Here is a 23,634-nt window from a genome sequence, read left to right on the forward strand (position 1 = left end):
CCACAAAAACGTCTGTATATGGACTTTCATGGTTCAATCTTAAAGAAGCTTTTGCTTTTACCATTTTGAGCACTTTGGACCTCCTAATATGCCCCTTCCAAATTGCAGTCAATGTTGATTGCTTTTAGCACTGCAGATAGAGAACCCTTGCTGTATATTCTGGGAGTATGTCTGAATACTGTTTCTACATCTGCTTCTTCCTGTGCTGCTTGGGTTTTTCTTGCCCAATACTGATATAAACAGCCTTTCAAATGCAACAAGTCCTCTGCTGGGAGGGGAGTTTTGCTTGCCTTGAAAGTTTTCTTTTCACTGGAGTGCTGTGAAGAAGGGCAGTTCGGAGAATTGGGTAGAGGGAGAATTGCCTAAATGTAGCTGGTAAATTGTGAAAAGGTAGTTTATGGTGCATATTAAAAGATGTGGGTGCAAAAATGCAAGAATCTTAAATCATAAAGCAATAAATTAAATGTAGAAACATAATGTTTTACATGCTGTTTAATGCAGTACAAGAATGAAACTTTTTTTATTTCTCTGCTGCTTCTAAAACATGGATTATGGTTTTTTGGAGATTTTCTTCTTTCCTAGAAAACATCAGTGTGAATCCTACTGGTTTTGCATCTGCTGTGGCATTTCTTAAAAGCAAAATATGCAGGATTTGGCTTATACTGGAAAGTACTCTGCTTTGAGCATTTAGGATATTATCAGTTGTTTTGGAAGAACAAAATTGCTCTGCACAATTCTTTGTGGTTAAGTAGAGGATGAAAGATCTGATCCTGTGCCTGTGGAATGAAATTTAGATCTGGCAATAAAAACTTCTCAAATCTTTTTGGCTCAGTCTCTTAAGAGAATAAGAGTAGCAGATGCCGAGTTCCTTCTGAAGATCAGTTCCCTCATTTTCAGGTATGGTTTTGTAACTTTTTACTGTGTGGTTTTTATGGTTTTGTTTTTTATTTCTGTTCTAGTTCACATTTTTAAAAAACCCAAACCAACACCAAGCCCTCAAAAAAAAAAAAAAAAAAAGCCAACAAAACCTAAAGACTGCAAAGCACAAAATCCATTTTAAGTTTTTCTTAAAAAACCATACAAAATTGTGGTTAACTTTAGACCTTTAAACTTACAAAAAAGCCCTCAGGAATAAAAACGTTCAGCAACAGTTTTGTATGTTGCTATTCATTCTCTACCTGTTACTGAAGTACAATGTTTAGTTCAAATCACTTGCAATTTTTTATTGAGTATCATGTAGGTACAGTAAAGTGAGGGAGCAAGATAAAGGACTTTGTGCATTAAGGTTTGTTTTATTCAGGACCAGGGATAATACATAATAGATATATGTTGTGGGGCTTTTAATTTTTTTCTACTTGGTCCGAGCAGAAGGGAAGGAAGCCAGGGGAGAGCAGCCAACCTGAGCAGTGCTAATCCAAACCATACACGTTATTTCTGGAGCTTGTGTGTCTAATGTGATCTCTGTAGGCAGAAAAGTGGCCTAGTCAGTGCTGGCCAATTAACTCTTCAAATACTGAAATGCATCTGCAGCTTTTCTTGGAGGTCTGGGTGTACCCTGTGCTCCCTGCCAGACAGACAGTTGGGGTACAAGATTGGGTAATTTTTCTCGTCCAATAGAAGGCAAAGCATACAAGTTCCTTCCTACAGTGAATCTAAAAAGGAAGGGATTTGTAATTTCTGTGTTGCTTCTGTCTATTTAAATCATCTTGAAATGACTGTTGGGATCAAGGCTCCACCTGCACATGCAGCATTGCTGGAAATGATATTGCTCTCCAAGGTAGAATTAACTTCTGCAGCATTTCCATGGCACTGCTTGCTTGTGCAGAGTTATCTGCAGTGCTGACTGGTAGTGGTTAATGCATGAGATTAATTTGGAGGGTGTATTTTGTGCCATTGCCATGCAGATAATTTTGCCTTAATAGTTAGCTAGTGCAGAGAGCTGTTACTGTCTAAGAGCAGGTACACTCTTCAATGGGGCTAAAAGTGAAAAAATAATGCAAGATGATCTCAACTCTAAGTAGAAGAAAATACTGAGTGATATGAATGCCATACTTTTATTTGATAGGATGACCGATTTTCTTAGATAAGATACATATTTTCTGTCAAGATTTCAATAAACATTTTGTTCCATGAGAACTATAAAAGTTAAAGAAAGTTGTGACAGAAATACAAGGTGGGAAAGCAACTGAGCTGAAGACGAAGGAGCCATTGTACTGACAGGAAAATGATCCAGGCAGAGTTGTTCTGAGGTTGGTCTTGGCCCTGAAGTTCCACTAGTGACTGCATGTGCTGCCCCGTGTATGTGAGTGAGTTCTCCTCACTCATCTGCCTCTTTAGTGTCCTCTTTGGACTCCTGGAGACTGCTGGCAGATGTGATGTCCATGTGTAGTCTCTCATGCTCAGTGTAGCTGTCCTTTTTGGAATTACCAACATACTGGGTTGCAGGATCTGATGCTAAAGCCTCCAAATCCCAGTGCATGAGTGTGCCACAAATGGAGAAATAGATTTTGTTCTTGTGTGCTACATGAGTGACCAGTTTGGCTTTTCTGTAGCAACACACGAAGATAAACAAATATGCAGGTTTTTACTCCAAAATAAGGTTGAAAAGAAAACTAAACATCTAATGAGCTACTCCTGACATGAAGATTTTTTTGTATTGTCTCAACTTTATCTATCTGCTCACTCTGCTTTTTCTCCTGCCTGTCCTTTTTTGTCCATTTCTGGCTTCCTTTCCAGTCTCAGAGTTTGCTCTTCAAGGTGATTGGTCTTTTCTACTTACACCGTAGATTGAAGAAACTTTTTTCTTCTTGCATTTTCCCATCTGCTGTTGCAGCTGAGCTGTGACTGGGATGCAGCTGAACAAAAAGGTACATGCTATCCTAGGATTCAGTAGGTAACATCTTTCCTGTTGAACCATTACAGCTCCAGGACCAAGTGTTGTGTTCTTGGCTTTGTGTACCCTGGGGTTCAAGATCAGTTTGGAGCTAAGTTAATGGACATTGCTGTAGTAGTCACAAGTTTCATCCAAATGCCTTTTTGTTTAACTTTAGGGTAACTCCTTAAAGCAAAGGATGGCTGGATTGTGTTTGCATAACTTGTTTGCTTAAGCATTGCTGCTGCCAGGTCATTAACTTTATTTTTATTTCTTTTAATTTATCAGGTAGAATTGTTCTCAATGCAGTTTAATTGAAAGCAGACCCACATGCACGTACACAAACAGTTGAAGCAGGAATCTTAGTGGCATGCTTGAATAGTAATTGGGAAGGTAACCTCCTGTATGGTGTACACAGCCATCACATGGCATTGCTGCTGGGAATGGAACTTTATTAGAAGGCTTAGTTAGGGCAGAGAGGAAAGCTCATGTTTTAAATATTCAAATTCAAGTGCTGGAGGCTTTGGCAAAATGTCAGTAATCAGAATGAAGGGAGGGAATGGCACTCTTCTTCCTTGGTCATCCATACACAGTGCAATTCTTTATTTGATGAGGCTTTTAGAAGCAGAACAGCTCAGCAAGTGCCACATTAACTAAGCTGTGGTCTGTAAATTATAAAGTTCTGCTCAGTTCTGGCCGCTGGCAAAGAAAGGATCTGAATATTGAAAACATTGCTTAGCCAATGCTGCTGAAAATAAATATGACCCAGAGACAGAGGAAAATGGATTAGTGCATAACTGCCCAGAAATCTGTAGTTACTCTATTACCAGAGTACTTCCATGAAGTATTGCTATAACACATTAGGAAGTCCTCTGGATTTCATGCCTTGTACTGTGTGTTTCTGAGAGGGCTTCATTTAGAGAACTCTCTACATTTTATTCTTTGATGCCATAAAAATTATGTGAGAATTTACTTTGCTCTCTAAATGTTTATTCAACTCATCACCTGAATCTGTCATCATATGCCTGTGACAATAACATGTATTGTTGAAACTAAATGTGAGATGCATCTTTACACTAAAATATTCCCATCACTTCATGTTACAATAGCTGGTGCAGCTTGAATTGGAAAAGTTAATACTTGAGAGAGCCAATATTTACAGTATCAGCTGGAATGATATAATTAGTTTAGCTGCCCAGATAGTAGTGTGATGAACATGATACGAATGCCTAGATACAGATTTCCATTTGCAACTGTCTGAAATGAAAGCTAGAAACTCCCAGGCTCTTCATGGGAGTAAAGATTAGCTTCAAAGCATATGACACAAAATTGGCTTCTCTTTCTTTCTCCTCTGATGAATAAATAATCAAGAATAAACATTTCACACTTTTAGAAATAGCAAGGAAAGCTCAAATAGCCTTTTAAAGAGTCACTGTAGCTAATGCATTTTTAAATACTAAAATAGTAGACTTAAAAACTGTCAGGTCTTTGTGAAAGATTTACTAGCTGAGCTGTTCCTCTCTAGGCAACCTGTATTTAAGATATATTCCCTCAATATATGTCTATAGGGTATGTAATAGGTTCTGCAGGAGAATAGCAGAGGTGACCTTAATCCTTGTGCAGTTTAGGTGGCAGAAATCAGCCATGAGAACAGATTAACTCATGGAAATAAATAACCCCAGTGTATATATACAGCTGTCAAGGTTTTTTCTTCAACAGAAAGGGGATAGAGGTATGGAAAACAAGTCAGAAATTTGTTGGTTTTGTAAGTTTTGTGTGGGGCTTCAGAATGCCTAGAAGTTTTTTTTGCTCTTTCTTGGTATTCCTTTAATTTACATAGTTTTGTTTTCTTAATTTCGGTTACTGTGTTGTAGTTGATTTTTCTTAATATTAATTATGTAATGAATTTCAATAGACTGTTATGCTAAGCATACATAGAGGAAGTTTTTGTCTGATGTGCAATACCTAGTACATAGGATTGCAAAAAGTTAAATGGTAGCTTAAGGAAAAAGTATGTACTGTTATGAATCAGTTCATTTTTTAAATATGGGTATTATTCATGAGGTATTTTCTTGCCTAGTTGAAGATGTCGATCCTGCTTGTGGAAATTAGCTGACAACAATTTAAAGTCTTGAGGGAGTGAGGAATATGCAGGTATACCACAAACACTCAAAACAAAACCACAGAAAAAAGGGAAGCTTGAAAGTATGTATTTTTACTAAAAGATTGTAATAAATGCTGAATACAATTAAAATAAATGTCCATTTTGGCCTTGAGTCAGCACAGAGCAACACCAGTTGGTTTTGTCTAAATGCAAATCTTTGTAAAATAAAGTCAATTACAACAGTAAATCCCACTGTGAACTATTTTGCATTTGGTTTTAGGAGAGAGTTGGAGTCAAGTGGTGATTGAACAAGAATAATGTTTTGCATAACATGTGTTTCTGTTTCAAATGTTGCTTTTCTGTTGTTGACATGATGTTCTTGTTTGGGGAAAAGCAGTCGTGTGTACGAAGTGTATTAAAGTGGCAAGGACCCTGATATTAATGCCTTTTCCAGCCTTGCCAAGGGCTGCTCTGTTGTTTGGGTCTAGAGGAGGTTATTAGATATCTTCACCTCAGGGTAGGTCTTTAATTTCTTAAGGGTGGAGCTGGAGAAAGTTCTCCAAAATAGAGATACAAAGTGAGGCTCAAACTTGTTCTGAGCCCTCTGGTGAGTCTGAGATGTTATGTAAGATTGAAGTTCAACATAATTTATTCTAGTGTGATAATATTTTTCAGGCATGTATTTGCCTAAATAATAGCAAAAGGGTGGAAAATTCCTGGGTTGGTAGAAATCTCAGTGTCTGCTTTTCTTTCTTGCAGAAAGCACTAACAGATTAGTGAAAAGTTCAAAAATACAATTGTGGTCAAACACTTTTTTGTAGTACAAATGGGTTTTTTTTTCAGGTCTTTCCTCTTACTTTGCTTTGCTTTGTTTTCACCTTCACTTTTCTTGCCTACTCATCCTTTCTGTGGAGGTTGTTGAACTTCCATTTTTAAATCAGCTGTCCAGATGTGTGATCTGTGCAGGTAGCACATCCCTGGTTGTCAGAGCTGAGGTCACAGGCTCTGGCTGCACTTCTGGAGAGGTCCTTGGAGATTTTAAAGTCTTTCTGTGGGGGGAAATTTTTTCACAATTTGAGATTTACTGTTGGGAATAGAGAGAATGGGATTAATAAGGGTAAGGAGAACATTTTTAGGGAAGGCAATTGTGGCTTAATCTGCCTCTACCTCTGTAAAACATGTGTATGCTGAACTAATTTGGGGGATTACTAGAAACACTGAGGTGCTTTTTCTTAAAGGGATGTTTTTGGCAGGAAATTAAGCAGTATTTTTGGACAAAATGTCAGCAATTCTCTAGTAAAAACACACAAATAAGCATGTGAGGGTAAGGGTTCTATTCACTTGGTTTGTGGGTTTTTGTGGTTTTTGGTTTTCTTTTTTGTTTGTGGATTTTTGGGTTTTTTTCAGGAGGATGGGAGTTTTGGGGTTTTTTGTTTTGTTTATTTAAATAAGGGTGATTCTAATTCTTGTCTGAGGGTTTCATGTGTTCAGTATTGGCAAGATGCTTTGAAGGTGCATATATGGGGAAAGAGATAGGCAAAGTTTTTACGTCAGATTCAAATGGAGTAGGGGAGAAAGAAAAGTTAATGCTCAGGCATAGTTTTGTGGTTATAGTGTGACTCACAAGAAAGACTTAGTCCATGTGACACATACATTACAAACAGTTGTAAAAACATGCCATTAGATATCCAGAATGAGGAGTGGGCTGAGTTAATGTTATTCTGAATCCATAACATTCACGTTTTCTGGCACAGTGAGAGTAATGCTGCAAATCAAACGCTGTATTACTGCTTTTGCTTTTACATTACTTTGTTGTCCCTGATGGACAATGTCCCTTCTGATCAGCTAGAAGTGAAGTTTTAATCCTGCCTTTCATTTTTTCCATGCCATCTAGTGATGCTGACACTAGGGCTTTTTATTTGAGTCAGGATTTAGATGCACTTCGACAGAGAACTCATTGATGTGATTTAAATTCTTATAGTTAGGTGAACTGCTTTAAAGTACATGCTGATTTTCTTGCTGTTTTCCTGCATGTGAAGAATCAAATTTTCAGGTTAGATTTATGTTTAAATGTGATTATGTTTTAAGTTTTCATTAATGCTTCCCTCAATCTCCGTTGTGTACTTTTCCTTAGTGTATTTGCATAAATATAGTTTTAAACCTATTGGAGCCATCCCTATATCTGAGCATGGCCATGTAGAAATGGGTCTTGTATCTTCCTAATGTTTTGGAGGTCATTAACATTCACTGGTAATCTTTGTTCGGAATTTGGATTCCTGTGTTTTAAGTTTTTGAAAATAGTGGATTTCTTAAGTTCAGTTTTGGATCTGAAGGAGACATTACAAACATTTAATAGTTTTAAAAGAAAATTTTTAGAAACTACAGTATCTGTGGCATGTGCTATATCTAAGAGGGGTTTTTATATTTTCATTTCAGAAGAGTTGTTTGGTTTTTTCCTAGGAAGCTATGAAAATGAGCCTTTTTTGTGATAAAGACTGAGCTTTCAGATCTGTTTCAGATTCTGTTTAATCTTAGCTTTAACAAAGTTAAGATTTCATTCTGTGTTTAAATCCCCTTGCTAACATAATTTATTCCATCTATTTTTTTTTTACCTGTAAGTTGGCTACAAGATTGATAAAGAAACTAAGAACAGCACGTGAAAAGAAAAAATCTTCTCCATATGTAGCAGTTGCAACAAGTGGGATTTGGTTTGAGATGCTGAATGTATCTCTTACACTGATAGTAACAGGAAAGTTTCAGAGTGCACAGAGATGTCACAGCAGGTCTTGAAAGTTGAGTGTGTAGGGTTTTTTGTTTTTTTGTGGGGGGTGGTCGTGAGAGTGGTTGTTAGATTTTTCTAATACAGATACTAAAAGTTCAAGTCACAAAGGAAAACAAATTCCCAGAGATGCTGATTATCCCAGTTACCACTCAAATAATTTGCAGCCATGAGAGCTCAATGTTAATATAAAGCAGACTGCTGTGATTTAATGATGGATTTGGTTGTTTAATTGTAAAAAAGGCCAATGAAGCATCATAAATGTTGGGTTTTTTGGGACTAAGACTTTCCCCCTGTTACATTTAAAGGGCATAGTAGATGCATTTCTCATATGCAATTTTTCATGTTGCAGTTCTACCTAGATTGAGTTTGTAGTGCTCTGATAATGATCAGAATTCTGCAATAATGAAAAATAAATTAGAGTTGGAACAGGCAAATATGTGTGCTTTTGAACCTGCAGAGTTATTTTTTATCTTTTTTTATTTGTTCATAAATAAAACAAGCTTTAGCTTCTTTGAAGCAGACATCTCTCTGCAAATGGGAGAAGCTGAAACCAGCACAGTCAGGTGTTGAGCAAATGTCTCCAGTGAGTTCTCACAGGGGTTGTGTTATAGATTTTTGATTCTTTTTATTAGTCTGCTCAGAGTCTCACTTCTCAGGTTTGTACTTAATTGCTGTGTGATTCTGTGGTATAAACTTCCAGATGTCTACCTGTTGTTTAAATCTGATTCCAGCCAGTCTCCCAAGCAAGACTCGTTTACCCCTTGTACATCCAAGACTCACTCTCAGGTACCTTCTCCTCTGAGCTGGAATGTTGTTGCTTCAAGGTAATTTTAACAGATAAATTTACAGGACCACACACTTGGCTTATTTAGTTGTACCTTTTGAACCACACTTACAAAAATGTAGGTGATTTACATGTTCCAAAAACATGAGCGTTTTCAACCTCATCAATTATTTTTAATATTAAAAGTCAGCAGATGGAGCCAAAGGCTTGTAGAAAAATGACTTGTGCTAAATATATATTAAACCACAAAGCCCACTAAGTTTAACTAATAATGTTTCTGCTAAAATTTATAACAGCAAAGCTATTTATTTGCTGCTAAACCTCACATTAGCATCCTTCTTTCATTCCCTTGTGTCTGTACAGAGTGAGAGCTCATCCCTTCATGTACCAGGGGTCTAACAAGACTAAAAAGAGTGAAGTTTGAGTGGGAACCTGATTTTCTTCGTAGATTTACATCTGTGCTGTGTTTTCTGTGGCAGCATTTACTACTTTATCTGAAAAAATGGTGTTATATTTTGTCAATATTTTCCTTCTCCTGTGAGCATGGTAACTGGAATCTGCTATTGAGGGTTAGACTGGAATTCACAACAACCAAATTTCTATTGTTGCATGGTTGGTAAGGTACTGGGGTTTCATGTTTTTCTTCTGAAACGACTGAAATAGGCCTTTGCCTTAGATAACTTGTCAGATTTGGTATCCTAATAGGCTAACCCTATGCTTTTTGTTAAATATTAGCAGCCTTCTGGGATTTTAAATAATATTTTCATTAAAAAAATGGGATGGGATTTTTTCTAAACTATGTGTGCAATTTATCCCATTTTTATAAAATTAAAAAACCCCAAAGGCAATGTGGTACCTACCTTTTGTAGGAAAAGGGAGAAAAAACTATCATAGTTTTAAAATCTGATATCCAAAGGGGATGCAAAAAATTATGACGTCTAACCAGAGAATATTTCAGTGGTACAGTGATATTTTACCTTTTAAGAAAGGCAGAAAAATGAAATTGTGAAGTGACTAATGGCAGCTGTTTTGTCAAACTTGATGTAAAAACTTTTCTCCTCTAAATCTAATTTTCTGAAGGAATACGAAATGGACATATGTTACACATAGAATCTAGAGCCAGTGGGATATAAATGTGTGCTTAAATACTGCATGTATATTTTTTCTCATTTTTGTTTTACTGATTCTTGAAGCTCGCTCTCTTCAGTTTGAAGCAAGGATCTCCTTAGAGAGGCTTGAGAAGTTTGGCGTCCTGGCCAAGTCAAAAGCTTTTCTTATTTTTCTGTTTATCTTTGGCCTCATCTCTGTTTAAATTATCTTTCCTGCACTCCTGCTGTTGAAAGACAGTGATAAAACTTCCACCAGTTGTACCAACTTGCTGACTTAATTTCCTCTAATGAACATTGGCTGTAGTAGGAAGAGTTTCTAACATTGACGTTTTTCTTTCGATTGATACGGTCGGGTTTTAGTTTCAGATTCTCTCTGGACTTAGTCATAGGCTTTTCTAGTAGGTTTTTGCTTCCAAAATGTGCTCAGTCACTTCCAATGAAATTATAGTTGCTTTTCAAGCCCCTTGCATTGTGTTAGAAAAGTCTTACAGGACTGGGATGGTGCATCCCAAATTATATCTTTATTCACTCTCCAGGTAACTGAATGTTACAGTCTCACTGTGATGTGAGTATCTTTCTATTTCCTGTAGATGAACATGAATGCAACTTGTAACACAGAGAAAATAAACTGATAACACAGGAAGGCACAGGGCTTTTTGCTATATTGGAGCTATGAGAGCTAGTGACTATGATGAAAAAAATCTGCAGATAAGGAAGCCTGATCATGAAGAAGTACGTCTAAAAAATCTGATGAAATTTTTTTAAAAATTGGAAAAATCTCATCTGAAAATCTGATCATCTGAAAAAAAAAAAGTTCATCTGAAAATCTAATGAACTTTTTAAAATAAGTTGTCCCCCACCAAGGAAAAAATCCAAACAAAAATATGATGAAACTTTTTAAAATATGTTGCCCCCCCCACCCCCCGAAGAAAAAATCCAAACACCCAACCCTAACTATCTAGTTTCTAATAATGGAAGGGTTTGCATTGCTGAATAGGCTAGATAACCTTCTTTGGACTGGATTCAGTCATCTCATAGAATTTTTTGTGGCCTGCACACTTCAGATTACGTGTAATTTCAACTTTAATTTAAAAAGAGAAGGTTCTAGCTTTCTGGCCTTGGGAAGGAGTGACACTTGCAGTTTGACAGTCTTGAGTGCAGGCAGAACAGTCATATGTGAAATCTTCTCCCAGTCCTGGGATGTTGATTTTGAAGCCCAATTGGAATGACTTTGAGTTGGTCATTTAGTGAAGGTTGTCTCAGCAGGTGTGATTTGGCAGCTACAGTCCAGAGACCCAAAGGACAGGAAGTGACAGATCCTGTGAGGAAAGAAGTGAAGCAGAAGAGAGATACATAGAAAAAAAAAAAAACAAAAAGGAAATGAAAAACTGGTTTTTGGTGTGCTGCAATACCACATGAAGAATTGTTCTTAACTGTGAAATATATGTGCCAACAGGCTACGGTTCTTTCATAGGTTTCAAGTTGCCTCTGTTACTTTTACCAAGCTTCTGTCCTTGGTGATTTGCTGTCAGGCGTCCTTGCTGATGGCTCTGAAGCTGTCTCCTCTGTTAAACATGCATGCTGCAACCCCAGTGAGCCTGTTTTTATGGTTCCCTCATAGACCACATCTAGCTCCTTTTAAAAGACCCATAATGGATTAAAATTTTTTATTAATTGACAGCTGTTTTCCATCGTTCTCCTGACTGGTGACTGTTTCCTTATCATTGATATATAAATGCCTAGAACTGATATTTCTCAGAAAATATTCTGATAGAGTGTGTTCTAAAACAAATCAATAAATAAAAACCGCAACAAAAGCAAACTAGCATTTTGTTCATAGTTTATCATGAATATTTTGGTAAAGGTTGTATTAGCCAGAGAATCCTGTTGAGCATTCCATGTACCTCAGTGGTACTTGCACATCTCTGCCCAATGGACTTCTTCCCTTCCCTGAGGTGCAGTGGATTTCCTGTGTTTGTTACAGGTGCCTGTGACACTTGATACTGGAAAATGAAGCTGCTTGTTTTAAATAAGAAATGGATTTGCATAGTGTGAGAAATGACACTCACTTTTAAGTTTTAAAGGTTTATTAAACCTTAACAAAATACAACAAAGGACTGAATAACGAAAAATTACAGCGCTGGGAGCATGGGGCTTCTCTTAACATGCACATAATATTCATCCCTTAATTGTGAGAGCCAACCATCACATTACTCATTTATAACACATAGGTACTCAGAAGTACTAAAATATGCTGATGATAGTTGTGATTTCTTTGGATCTTGATGAAGGTTTTAAAAATCATGTCAATAGGTCTGCCAGTAAGAAGTGCCTGAGAGCAAAATGTAGAAATATTTATTCACCTGATGACAGTTGAAAGGTTTAGGCAAATAGAAAGATAATAGAAGATTAGAAGTGTTTAGAAGATAACAGTTTGTACTTCTGTCATTTGAATACAGCTCCTGTCTAGTATTGTCAGAACATAGTAGGTGTGCTTGCATGTATGGGGAATTACTTATTTTATAGTCACACCTAGGGTTTTTGAAATGGGACAGCTCTTCCATAGCAAGTTAACAAATCCTTGAGAGGCAGAGAAGTCACAGCTCTTTGTCCATTGTAAGTGCTTGTTGTATCAGAGGTGAGGGCCCTTTCCATGAGTTAATCAAAAAGACCTATGCAAACAAGCAAGAGGATTTTTTCTTTGGTCAGTCGCTACAGTTACAGAGCCTGACATTATTAGTGAACCTTCGTGATCTCATAGGCTGCTGCAAACTCTTGAGCACCAGAACCCTCTTAATAAAAACGTGAGGCACTGGATACACAAATTCATAGCAGCTGTCACAGCTGGGCTGTGGTGAAGTTTGGTCAAGACCCTTTGAACTTTTTATTTCACACTAATCCCATTTAGTGTGATCAATATACGGACCTCCAGCTCCTAGGTCTGTTAATTGGGTGTCAAGTGTTGGGTTGGCCTGTGTCAGGCTGTAAAATACAAACACAGAAGAGGCTATCAGTAGGGAAGTAAAGTGTTTATTGTCTGAATGTATAAGAGTGAAAACTTGCCTTCCTAGCCTGAGATATCCTTAGGGATCTTAAGGATCTTTTGTTTCTCTCAGTAAGGTAACAGTATAGTTAAATATGCATTTTACCAAAAATAGTAGAGCAGCTGGAGGCTGCAGAAGATCTAGTTCTGCTAATAATGTGGTGCTGGATTACTTCTTTGTCTACCTACCCTCCTGCCTTTTTTCCTGATAATAAATATACTTAATTGCTCTTGTAACTATTTGTGTTGGGTTGCTTTGAGATGGGAGTCCTTTCTTGTTTTGCACGTGTATGTCTAAAATGAAGTTTCTTCTAAGACTTACCAGTATTTATTTTAACTTGTGCTTTGTAGCATTCAGGGAATAGACAGGATAACTTAGATCTTCATTTCCCCATCTCAGAGAATCTCGGGAGGTTTTTTAACTCCCCCATCTTTAGTTCTCTATCATACAGGGAAGGGTAAATATGTAGAATGATATTTCAACTTTCATACATTTTTGGGTTCTTTTATTTCAGCCTTTCAGTGACAGAAAGGACTGGGGAGTTGTGAGTAGTTTGTTTCATCTCCTTTGAAGAAAACCTAAAATTTATAATCCCAGATCAGACCTTTCCTATAACTCACGCAACTCATCCTGTTAACTGTTTTAATATATGGCACCGCTCTTTCATTAAACAACATCCAGGAATAATTAGTTCAGCAATGATGCCTCGGAACAAAAGCCCTTGATTTCGTTTAACTTTATAAGTTGGTCTCTTTTGATCTGCAAGAACACATCTGGGGCCTTTAAGAAAGTAGAAAGAAAAATATTAAATGTTTAGTAAGGCTGTTGGTGAAGGTTTCAAAGCACAGTAACCCTTTGGTACCATGACGTAGCTCAGAAGCAAAAAAGTGTGAATTTCTTGTTTCATAAGCTATCACATGGCACCTCTATATAGTAAATGCAGTTTTTGTTACCTGATGATGAATACATTTTGCCTTTATTTCCAGTTTCAAAAGAGGGAGTATCTTCATTCTTCCCCCAATTTTTTTCATTAATTTTTCTGACTTTTTACCTCCATTTTCCCTTGGATGCATTTGAATGAAGTAATCAGAATCATTACTGTAAACCTGACATTTTTTTGCCAGGTATCTTGGCATTAGAATTTATTTTTGCTGCATGAAACCTTTCACTGTACTGCTTTGTTCCTTTAATAGCTTACTGTAATTTGCCAAGGTGGTAGGGATAAATCCATTTGTTCTTTACTCTAGACTTAGCTGCTTAGATTTTGCAAATATCCTCAGGACTTGCAAAAGTGCAGAGGATATAAATTTACTCGTCTAATCTTAATCACTGTTACTGACTTGTAATAGAAAATTGCTTACCAGTTGAACTCTTTAAAATTTGCCACAAAAAAAAATCCTGCCTCGAGGGAAAGCTATAAAGATTTTGTATACCAATTGTTTTTTATTTCATAAACGAAAAAGTATTGCGAAAAATACTTGTCTGACTGTAATTAATTTCATTTTCTTTTCTTCTCCTAGCAGAGGTAGCTTTTGTTTTGACTGTAATTAGTAGAAGGAATTCACCAGGAGTAGCACGGTATCATTTGATTTGTACTGTTGTGTTTGCTTGTTTGCTGTATTGCACCCGAGTGCTGCTGTATTTCTATTCCGAGCGTTTCCTAGAAAATGTACAAATCATCACGATTAATGTTAACGTTTGCCATAGCTAATGAAGCCTACCAGATCTCTCAGTAATTATTCATCACCTTTGTTTCATTTTGTATAAATCATGGCTTCTATTAACAAGCTTATTTTAGAGAAAGGACAGGAGAACTTTGTTCGTGAGAAAGAAATGAGAAAAACAACTTTTTTCTTATTTCTCCCCTTGGCCATTCAAAATAGAAGTGAAAAGAGTTGAAAATATTATTTTTCATTATTTTTAAATGCAGCTTTATGTTCACTCTGTTTGTTTTCCTTAGTGAGCCTGTAACTCTAAGGTTGTGACCCAAAAATGACCTCCTTTTCCACTCTCAATTGCTTTTGAACTACTCCAATAAGTAAAAAGAAATAACCCAACAGAAGGGTAACCAGATCACTGCTACCACACCAAGGAAACAGGCAGGCTTTGGGATGCTCTTCTTTAATCTCTCTATCCACAGAGCCTTCATTTTAATTTGCAAAATTGAACCCAGATCGAGAGCAGTAAAGCCTGAATACGGTAAATATTCATGCCTCAGTGATCTAGAGTGGCTCCATTACATTTCAGAGATTGGGAGAATTACCTTTTGGATTATGTATATTCATGGGCTGATTTTTATTTGAGATCTAATATTACTCACATAGGGCTACATGTCGCATATTCTGTCAAAACTGGCTTTCTCACAAAGCTCCAAATGTTCCTTACACGTAAAAGTTTTACTTCTTTTCCCTATAGTTTCCTCCCTTTTATGCTTTTCAAAGACTGGTAGTAAACAAATTTCTTTTAAAGAAGAAGGGGAAAAAAAGCCAGAAGAAATTCTATAAAACCTTCAACCCTGTGTTTACTGTGATATATTTTTTTGCATGTGACTTTGAAGTCTTCAGATAAAAGTATTATTATTGTTCTAAACCTAAATCTATTTGGAAAAAAAATTCAATTTGTTCTGTTGGAAGAAGAAAATTCCAGACAGCCTTTCTTTAACCTATAATTTTGCATGGGTTTTGACTTCTTTTTTTTCTTTGAAAAATGTTTTATTGAAATATTTGTGATAAGTTGCAGAAATTTTAATTGGAATGTAAATGTTAAGCTGCTTCTGTGTCATAGTTTTACTATGGGTCTGACATTCTCTGCATTGATACTTGCTACCTCAACTCATTGGTATTATATTATGCCTTTAAAGTTCATACTTTGTCATCTGTAGTGATAGGTGGCACAAGCAGTACCACTGAATTTAGGATACTTGACGTCTTAATATTTCTTTCTTTTTACCAAAAAATAAAAAAAGAAAACAAAAAAAAAAAAAAAAAAAAAAAAAAAAAAAAAAAAAAACACCCCAAAAACCAAAAAAACCCACAACAAGGAGAACAAAACCCTGAGGTATTTTTGTCATTTTGGGATGAAAGGATTATGGTAGGTGTCTGCCTTCTGCATCCTTCCACACATCCAGGGGATGCAGGGATCTGCTCCCTACCTCCCAGACATTTGATGTGTGTGGCTGTTGGGCTCTTTTGGCCAGAGGACCAGAGTGGGAGGTGGTCCTCTCCTGTGTGAAAAGATTCACCCACATCTGGAAGAGGCAAAGCAGAGGGAAAATAAAAGTGCAGTGGGGCTTGGCAGAGGTGAGGGGTGGGAGCCAAAGGCTGCTTTAAGAACTGGTGTTACTGGGAAGTGCTGCAAGGTGCTTGAGCAGCCTGGTTGCCTTCTGGGGCAGAGCACAGAGACAGGAGGAGTCATGACCTGAGTGGGTTTGGACAGCATCTCTCACAACGTTCTCATGTGGCAGCTGGGCAGGGATGGGATGGGTTTGGGGGGTTGGTGTGAGTTAAAAGTTGTATGAAATGGTTAAGTTTATTGGAAGCTTTGCTGTGGATGAGGAAAATTGCTATGAAATTATAATAATTCTGAAAACTTAGCCTTTTGGCTTAAAAAGTGGATATTGTTGTTTTGAGGTTTTTTTTCCTTGAGAATTTGGATTGTGACAAATGATGCAGTTGAATTTATCTGCAGTGAGGCGTAATGCCATGTTATATCACAAGGGTGACAAGATTACTGGAGTTTACCAAATAAATACTCCAGTAAGATAGCCTACATGTAATACAGTGGGAATTTGATGGTTTACAGTAAATAATGAATTCTGAGCAGTTCAGTCATGAGAAGAAAATAAATAGAGGACAGGGTTTTTTATTCAGTGAGATTTGTCCAGCCTGTACATGGGATAGATTAGGTTCTGTTGAAAAAAAATTTGTTTTATATATTTAAAGGCTAGAGGAGACTGCTTAAGCACAGAAGGTCACTTAAGTTTACCTGAAAAATCTTAATATTTTGGTTTGTGAATGCGTGAATATAGCATACATGTAATATAAATTAAAATTATGGTATTGAAGTGGAGTTGCATGAGAGTAAGGTCATTGACGTGCTTCTTTATATATTGGGTACATAGTCATATTTTAGATGCTGGGAAAGGGAATAACCCAAATGGATTTTAGTGATTTATAGATTTTATATTGCTTTATTCCAGTATTGCAGTGCAGGCTCTTCAGGCTCTGGTGCTATTTTATCCAGAAGGAGGACTATATTAAATAAAATCAGATAGCAAGTGTGGAGTGTTACATAAGCACCACAGTGGTCATACGGCGAATGCCCTTATAAAACTCACTTTAAAAAATTAAGTTAAAAGAATCATTCAATATGAAATAATTTTTTCTCCCAATGCTATATTCCTTTCCCACATGGAGGTGAGGCTATGCAGAAATAATAGAATCTAGAAATATTCAAGGCCTTTCAGATAATTGCTACTAAGCCACATGATCTTGCTGGAACCCACACATTTGGAATTATTTCTGACTCTTTGAGATTTCTACTCTTCGTAGCTGGTGCTAGCTGCTCTTGTGATGTTGGCTCAGAAGAGAAAGCTCTCCACAACCTGAGCAGTGGGCAGAGGCTGCATTGTGTGATTTGCTGTTTCATGATGTGTTATTGACAGCTCTTGTATTATTGACACCTCCTGTTTTATCTCTATTTGTTGCTGTTTTGAAATCCTGGTTGAAATTCTAGAGCTAACTAGTTACTGCATGAACCACAAAGGCATCTCAGAGAATCTAGAAAATACTTACTACATTATTTCTTAAAGCAAAAGATTTTTTTAAATTTCAGTGAAGGATTTGACTTTTTATTTCTGATGGCTCATTGTTGCTCTCTTGTGCATTCATATCCTGTATGTCCTTTTAATGCTTTTGAGCAGGAGTGGTTTGCCAGCTTCACTACATACATGGCTGCTTGCTCATCTATGGGATTTGCTTTGGCATCCCTCATAAAGCAAAGAATTCAACGTCCTTCACATTCACATGTTTATAAGAGAGTTTGTAGAGATACCTGCTTATGTGTAAGGAGCAGTTTTGTGTTTGAATTGGAGCTTTGCTTAATTTCAGTTGATGAACTTAAACACAGGCTGACTGAAAACTAAAAATTTTCAGTCTTTGTGGCCTTTCATACAAGAGGCCAGTGTGGTTTGGTATCTTCTGACCACCCAGAGAGGATACTGGAAGAGAGAAGATGAGATACCTTACTCTTTATTTGAATTTGTAGTACATCAACAGGGAGGAAGGAAGTTCTTGCTTTCAAAAGCAGCAGGTATGGGATGCATATTGGTGATCAGTTGGGAGTTTGCTGCTCCCCTTCTGCTTAAAGAGATGCACTTCTGGATGATACTGAGGTGGTGTTTCATGCATTTGGCACTTGGCTACAAGGTATGGATAGCTTATACTTCTCAAGAGTGTTTTTTCTTTCTAGGGTACTGATTCAGGCAGGCTTGTGCTTGGTGTATTTTTAAACCTCAGGGCTGAAATGCTGCTTTCATAATTTCAGTTCCTTTTTAAATGTAAGTTTAAAGATGCAGCTCTTAGTGACTGGGCTGTGAAGTGTGATTTTTATCTTTAAACTTGTTGGGAGTCCTCACTATTTGAAGTGTGGTCATTTTTTATACTGCGTGTGCAATACTCCTTTTATAAATACTGCACTCATAATCAGCATTTTCTCTAACATATTATTGAGACTAATTATTTTAACTTTGCAGTTTCTCATCAGCATTACAGGGAAGCATGGTTGCTGTATCTCGTATCAGAAAGATGCACTCACAGCATTGAGAGGCAGCAGGAGAGCTAGGTTTTTATCTAAAGAAGCTATGAGCAATGGCACATGGCTGATAACTTAATGGAAGTTGGATAAATAAAGGAAAAAAAAGGTCTGACATATCAGTGCAAATAGTCATTAGTGGACTTTTTCTGTATCCTGTTTTCTATTAGTCTGTTGTAAACTGCTTTGAAAGTCCTAGTGGGCTTTTCCTTTGGTCTTAAAATAACGAGTTCTCTTATATTGGATACATTTGTTTATCTCAAGGGCTGAACTGTTTGGGTGCTTTTGATTTCTGTTTTGTGTTTTTCCATCTGCATTTGAATACAAACTTATTTCTCGCCCTTTTTATGGCTTTTTACATAATGCTTTAGGAACATTAGTGTGATTATGCAAACTAAAATTTAAAACAGGAAGCAAATCTCTGCAAATGCTGTAAGATTTCAACACGTGGCTCTTGATGTATATGTTGACATATAATCAATTCCCCTGTGCCACGAGAAAACAAGATGTGAGTGAATTTCTTAGCAAAGTTTGTGGCAGGGTTTGTAAAGGTGTCCGTGTTCTCCATGTTTACCTGCATGGTTCACAAGCAGTAAAACCTGTCACTTTAAAGTTGCACTCAATATTGTTCGCTTTCTGGGTCTGAAGGCCTAATTTTCCCACTTTGAGTGGATTGCTAAAATGGGCCTTGGGTAATTTTTGTGGACAATAGAAGATAAAGTTGTTTTCCAGACAGCATTTTCAGAACTAAAATGGGGTTCTTGAAATAAATGCAATGAAATGCCAAAGATATTTGTCATAGCTGGTCTTGGTTACAAATTCCTGTTGCTCAGGACAGTGCTCTGAAGTATTTTACCTCGTTCTGGTGGTGGAGGGGTGGACTGAGTGATCCAGTCCCAACTCCCTGCTTGAAAAATCCATTGCTGTAAAGCTAAAGAAAATATGTGAAAGCTTAGAACTCTGTTATAGCTTGTAGGAATCCCTTACATAGGGAAACTAGATATGCATAAGAGAAACAAATCTAATACTGGGGGTCAGTTGCACCCTTTTCAGTGCTTGCTTCTCTGTTTGTATTTTAAAGGCCAGACAAAATAAAGATGAATTTTACTTATGTACTTGAGTCTCTTGAATAAAACCCCTACATTTGGAGTATTTAAAACCGTGGGCAAATGTCTCTGTCAGGATCAGAGTGTAATGGAATGAAACACTGTGCTGATGTTCATGGTCTGCTCAGAAAACAGGAAATCAGTGATTTAAAGCTACTCTGGCTGTTGTTATTTGATACAGTGGGTGCAGACCAACTCCCTGATTCACTTCTCTGCTGGTTCCATGTCTGGCCTTTTGAAAGAGATGCAACTCCACCTCACTTTGGGTGATCTAACCCACCCCGCAGTCACACTCTGTGTTCTGGTCAGATTCTAGCTCCTACAAACATTATGCTCTTGGAACAGAGGTTATGGTCAGTTAAGATGCTGTGCTGTGTGCTCCTTTGGCAGTTCTGGCACTGAGAACAGGAGGGGAAAAAAAGAAATGGGCTTGAATATGTTCTTTCTCTGATAGGTTTATGGAAACTTCAGATACAATAATAGCTAATAATTAGAGCCAGTATAGACGGGCTGATTAAATAATCTGCAGGGTACTGTATAGATGAGCATGAAGTGGTGATTCTCAGTAGGTTGAGTGATGCAATGGCATTGCCTGCTCATGTCTGAGGACAAGCAGACCTGTGTGAAAGCCAGACCCAGCTAAAAGGAAATCAGGTGATTCTGAGAGCTCTGGGTGAGCACAGTCACAATTTCCTTCTGGGAGAGAGTTGGGAGCAGCACAGATAGCCTGCTTTGGCTAGGAGGGGGCAGGGGTGGGTGGATCTTTACATGATTCTGCAAATTTTCCATGTGTTTTCAGTTAGTAGGATAATGTTTTCTGAAAGATAATTAGTCAGGATCCAAACTGTTTGTGAAGTGGCATTTGAAACTGTGAAGACCATGAGCAAATGTATCAACAGGAGCTTCATTCAACACTGGAAAATACTTTTGTGTCCATACTCCACTGCAATGTTTATCTTACACATAGGAATTACAGCAGGCCTTTTGTCACAGGAAGTGATGCTTTGCAATTGTGTGTTGTTTAATGTAGATGAACACTGAGGAATGTAGCAGAACACAGCTTATATTCTGATACAATCCAGCTTTGTGATCTATGGTTGAGAACTGTAAATCACAATGAAGAAAGGTTAATCATGTGAAGTGAATATTTCAGAAGTACTTGTTCATTCTCCTCTGATCACTGTTTATGGGCTGCATGTCAGATGTGCCTAATCATTTGAGCTAAATTAAGAGGAGAGAGTAGGCATAAGACTGAGGAAAGTTTCATGGATGCCTAATTAAAAGCCAATATGTGTTCTGAGTACATGCACACAATTGTGTTTTCTAATCACATTTTTTAGTCTTAAATGTTATCTAAATTCTGTAAAAGATATTTCAGATTCATATACAAAGACTGTTTCTGTAATACTTTCATTCATCTGTTTAGGTGGGTAATTTCTAAAAAATAATATAAACTGGAATAATAATAATAATAACGTCTTTGTGACTTAATTTAAAATAGAAAACTAGACAGTTCTCTTATGCATCTTCTGGTTCCAGTTCTGTTTTGAGGAGTGACAGTGCTGGAAGATTCCTTGGTTCTTGCCAATTTATTGACCCCATCCATGGTTGTAGAAGAGGAAAGATTTGATTTACTGCTGGTATTATCACATGTGAAATCACAGAATTCTTTCAAAATTGTTTGGGCTGGTACTTTTCATACTACAGATTCATTCTTGTAGTGTTTGTAATGTCTTTGAAACACTTAAGTTTAGAAAACTTTAGGTTTTTTATATTTCATTTTTCTTTTTGACGTCCTTCAACATTACTTGTATCACCATTGGTGCAACTGTATGAAACTGGAGAAGGAGGGGTAGTGGATGGAAGAAGGAAGGGTTTGGGAAAGGTTTGATTCAAGCCCCTCTACTTCCAGCCTTTAAAAATACAATCTTGGAAGTCAGTAGAAAGCTGGAGGTAAATGCTAAATTGTTTCTCTCCAATGTATCTGTGTGGTTAGTATTGTTGAGGAGGTTTAGCTAAAGGGATAATGAGTGTTTATTTGAGTACAAAAATGCTTGAAACTGAAACTACCAAGTATTTACAATGGCCTTTTAAGTCTGTTTTGACATTAGTTAATATCTTAACAAACTACTTGGGTTCAGGCATTTTTAGTGAAGGTTTTTTCTCTTACATGAACATACCTCTTGATCTCCTTTCTCATTATATTTTGTGGATTCTTCAGGAAATCACAGACATTGATGTGGCATTTGATTTGAAAAATGTTATTATTACAACATTATAATCTGTAACAGGGTGTTTCTTTTGATTTTGGTTAGCAGCCAGAGGCTCAGGGAACCCAAACAATATTCATAGTGGTGAAGCTCATGGGTATTGTTATTTGTATAATTATGATTTCCAAAAGGAATACAATATTTTGTTGTTTTCCAGAAGGCATATAGCTGCTAGATTTTTTTTTAAACAGCTTTCTGTATATTGCCTGTGACCATTTTTTGCTAACTTATTTGGAGACCTCTTTATATTTCAGTTACTGAAGGCTTTAGTTCAGCCAATAGAGTTTTCATCTGCTCTTCTATTTTGATCTAAGTTTCTGCAATTTGTTCCCCTCTGGGTCAGGTGATGTTGGGAATAGGCATAGACAGATTATCTGGAGCCACATGAGATGTCCTCCATACAGGGCAGCAGGCTTTGTGGAAAAGGAGAATGTGAAAAACATCATTTTGTTTCCACTTATGTGTTGCAGCTAACATGCAGAAAAAAGCTGATATTTTCAGTATTATGAATTACTGAGTAAATAGCTCTATGATGAAAATAATTAAGTTCCCTAGACTGTTCTGAATTGTCCAGCCTAAATGCAGTGCTCTGAAGCTGTGTGACATCTGAGGATGAGCTCTGCTGAGTCCAGTCCTTTGGTTTGGAATCCTCTTCATCAGTGCTTGCATATTTTGGTTTTTTATTTTCAGGAGTTAGATGATAAATAGTTTCAACTGAGTAAGAAAGTAAAAGCTTGAATGCTGGGAGTTGCACAGTAGCATTTGGCATGAACCTTTTTGATAGCTGTAGAATTGATAATAAGTAGAGAGAGATGGAAGAAGAAATTATGCTGAGAGTTGAGATTTGTCCTAGCAATGTTGTTGTTCTGTACACATTCACAGTATAATCTATTGCATGTAGATAAAAGCATACTAAAAAAAGTATTTCTGGAATTGAGCATTCTCATGGAGAGTTCAGTTCTTGGGTCTGAGTGTTGAGGTTTCAGCCCTTCAAAAATGCTGTGTAAAACTTTTCTGTAGTAAGGAATCTTGTGCAAGTATTTATTTAGGAGATTTTTTTTGGTTTTTTTTGTTTTTTTTTTAATTGCCAAAGAGATAATTTCAGTATTAAAAGCTATCTAATGTAGGGACTTGAAGCAGAGTGGTTACCTATCCAAGCATCCAGCATTAGTAGGAATGCAACAGGTGGCACCATAAACATATTACCAGAAAAAACTTTTGGTTACATTAAACTTGAGGGGATGGGGTTACTTACTAAGGGTATAGGTTTACTGAACTGAAAAAGAAAAAAGCCAGAAATGAATCTTTGTTAAACTAGACCAGTTTAGTCTGATCAAGCTGAGCCTAGACTGATCTTTAAAAGCTTATTTCATTCTTCTTCTTTCCTTGAAATAAGTAATACAATAGCAAGCTCATTAAGGCCAAACTCTGATAGCATCTGGGAAATTTTAGTATAAGTAGTGATTGGTGTTTCACTTTTCCTATGCTATTCCTGAGATATGGAGGCCCACATTTTAGTGACAGCAATGCTAGCTGTATGTTCATGAGCATTCAAATCTTCCTAAGAAAGCTTTGAGGATTTTATTTTTTAGTCTATGGAATACTATAGACTAGGAAAGGGCGGGCTTTTGTGTTACTGATTATTTTGTAGTGATGGTTCATGAGTTCATTGTGCTTGGTGCTGTGCAAATACAAGGGGTTTTTTTCTCTGCACATTTTACAGTGTATTCAACCATGTCAAAGCGGTGTGTG

The 23,634-nt window shown here is 37.0% G+C and overlaps 1 protein-coding gene across 2 annotated transcripts in view; it reads left to right on the forward strand.

Moving 5' to 3' along the window:
* The window catches only part of EEFSEC (eukaryotic elongation factor, selenocysteine-tRNA specific), a 121,140-nt gene that overhangs the window by 41,038 nt on the left and 56,468 nt on the right, over positions 1 to 23,634 (forward strand). The window lies entirely within an intron of this gene.

This window comes from Pyrgilauda ruficollis, unplaced genomic scaffold (genome assembly GCF_017590135.1).
Source record: "Pyrgilauda ruficollis isolate IOZ18807 unplaced genomic scaffold, ASM1759013v1 scaffold10, whole genome shotgun sequence".
In the NCBI taxonomy this organism is placed as follows: Eukaryota; Metazoa; Chordata; class Aves; order Passeriformes; family Passeridae; genus Pyrgilauda; species Pyrgilauda ruficollis.